Genomic DNA, 2,500 nt, shown 5'->3' with positions numbered 1-2,500 from the left:
GTTGTGCCTTAACCTAACCCACGTTGTGCCTTAACCTAACCCACGTTGTGCCTTAACCTAACCCACGTTGTGCCTTAACCTAACCCACGTTGTCCCCTAAAGTAACCCACGTTGTCCCCTAACGTAACCCACGTTGTCCCCTAACGTAACCCATGTTGTCGCCTAAACCTGCTCTGTAATTGTTATACGACTCGTTCAATTAGTGTAGTGTTGCCCACCCGCAACCCTCGCAATATAGTTCGCTACTCGCACTGCCCGCTCCCCTGTGTATCGCTTCATGTTAAACACCTTGCAAGTCTTGCTGACTTTCCACATGCTCCTGCTGTACACTGTAATGTGGATGGCAGCAGGACGTACATGCCGCCCCTCCCCACGTCCCCACCTTGCCCCCCTGCCTTCGCAAGCTGGTTGGTGAGAAGTTTGCATGTTCAATGCCCTTCGCATGCGACGTACTCAGGCTACGTTGTGGTGCGGCCTGTGTCAACCGTCCGCTAATGTCGTACGCGTAAACCACAATCTGTACTGCACATTCGTCCTTATGTACCGAATGATACATCGTGGCACATGTGTGACCGTACAACGACTGCGCCCAAAAACGGCGGACCATACAGTGCAAATATTGTGCACGCAGCTACGTGTCGTCTCCCTATGAGAGCTGGATTGCAGTGTGGTACGCCATAGAGACGTGTGGGAGGAACGGACGCCGTGGATGGCGATCAGCATGAGCTGTCTGTTGATGTATTCGGACCTAGTCGTCTCTCCTCACACACCGTGATGGCATGGTGCACCGCGTTCCATATCTGCGACATGCTACAGAGGCCGGTTGACAGTCGTTCGAGCAATGGACATCGCATACGTACGGGGGCCACCTTCCACGTATTGTCTAGGCGTGCACATTTTGTTGCGTGTATGTGGGCAGACGTAGTGTGGCGTGACACCTGACACAGGCATGCAATAATCGTTGAAGTTGCAAATGGCGATGGACGCCTGCGTTTTCTGGTGAAGTTACGCAAATGAACAAATGGTAACCTGTTGTGGTGCGGTTGTTCTCGCTAGGGGTGAATCGGTGATGGCGACGATAGGTTGAGGTACGAACCGGTTGTTCCAGCGATACCCACCATGCCGACGAAACTGAACGGCATCTGGGTGTGAAGCGATACGCGGCGGTGGCTGGGTGGGACCGTCCCCGGCCGGTGAGGGGGCGCCTCCCGGCGTGCTGGCCGCGCGGTGCGTGGGCGCACGCGCTACAGCCGGCTGGTGGGGGCGGCCAGTGGCAGGCGCGCCGGCCGACGGACGCGGCAGGCGTCGCAGCTGCGCGCCGGCGCACCCTGCGCGCGGCGCCGTGCGGCCAAAGTAGGTCCTCGCGGGCCCGGTGCGAAGCGCGGTGGACATCTTCAGTGTGCTGGTCCGATTGAGGACTGTGTGCGTTGAGGATGCGCCGCCGCCCGGCGCTCGGCGCCGCGACGCCGTCTGCTGCTCGGTCGCCCCAGCGGTTCTCGCTGGTGGTTTGTATCGCAGCTGTGCGGATGTGTTGGCGCGTGCGCTGTGCTGGGAGAGTTCGCTTCGGCACCCAAGTGGGGCTTTTGTCCTTCTGTGGCGCTGGCGTTGGAGCTGCCGGTCACCGTAGGTGGCGCGTGTTGTCTCCCGCCGGCAATGCCACGACAGCACGCTCCCGGGCCTCTGTCGGCAGCGGCAAGCTCAGTTGGGAGCACGGGTGGTCGCACCGAAAGCGTCTACTCGCCTAACTCCGGGCGATTGCGCCTCTCTCGAACCCGACCAAGTACTTGGGACGGCGCTGCGCGCCGCCGGGACCTGAGAGGGTTTCGAGGTGTATTGTGCAGGGGAGCTCAGCCTCCTCCTGTTTGCAGAATGATTGAGCGGACGCTTGCGTGTTCGCGCGGGCCCCCGGGACACACTCCCGGGCGGCCGGCTGCTCAGCTCTAGTTGACGCAGCTCCCTGGTTGATCCTGCCAGTAGTCATATGCTTGTCTCAAAGATTAAGCCATGCATGTCTCAGTACAAGCCGCATTAAGGTGAAACCGCGAATGGCTCATTAAATCAGTTATGGTTCCTTAGATCGTACCCACGTTACTTGGATAACTGTGGTAATTCTAGAGCTAATACATGCAAACAGAGTCCCGACCAGAGATGGAAGGGACGCTTTTATTAGATCAAAACCAATCGGTCGGCTCGTCCGGTCCGTTTGCCTTGGTGACTCTGAATAACTTTGGGCTGATCGCACGGTCCTCGTACCGGCGACGCATCTTTCAAATGTCTGCCTTATCAACTGTCGATGGTAGGTTCTGCGCCTACCATGGTTGTAACGGGTAACGGGGAATCAGGGTTCGATTCCGGAGAGGGAGCCTGAGAAACGGCTACCACATCCAAGGAAGGCAGCAGGCGCGCAAATTACCCACTCCCGGCACGGGGAGGTAGTGACGAAAAATAACGATACGGGACTCATCCGAGGCCCCGTAATCGGAATGAGTACACTTTAAAT

The 2,500-nt window shown here is 58.0% G+C and overlaps 1 non-coding gene across 1 annotated transcript in view; it reads left to right on the top strand.

Annotated features, from left to right (window-relative positions):
• Positions 1-1,954: 1,954 nt before the first annotated feature.
• Positions 1,955-2,500, top strand: part of LOC124733722 — a 1,909-nt gene continuing 1,363 nt past the window's right edge. The window contains exon 1 of the ribosomal RNA XR_007009096.1: positions 1,955-2,500. This exon is cut by the window's right edge and continues 1,363 nt beyond it. This is a non-coding gene — a ribosomal RNA (small subunit ribosomal RNA).

The sequence above is a fragment of the Schistocerca piceifrons genome, unplaced genomic scaffold, assembly GCF_021461385.2.
Source record: "Schistocerca piceifrons isolate TAMUIC-IGC-003096 unplaced genomic scaffold, iqSchPice1.1 HiC_scaffold_1407, whole genome shotgun sequence".
Classification (NCBI taxonomy): Eukaryota; Metazoa; Arthropoda; class Insecta; order Orthoptera; family Acrididae; genus Schistocerca; species Schistocerca piceifrons.
The sequence above is the reverse complement of the archived record's forward strand: the minus strand, read 5'-3'. Positions and strand labels throughout refer to the sequence as shown.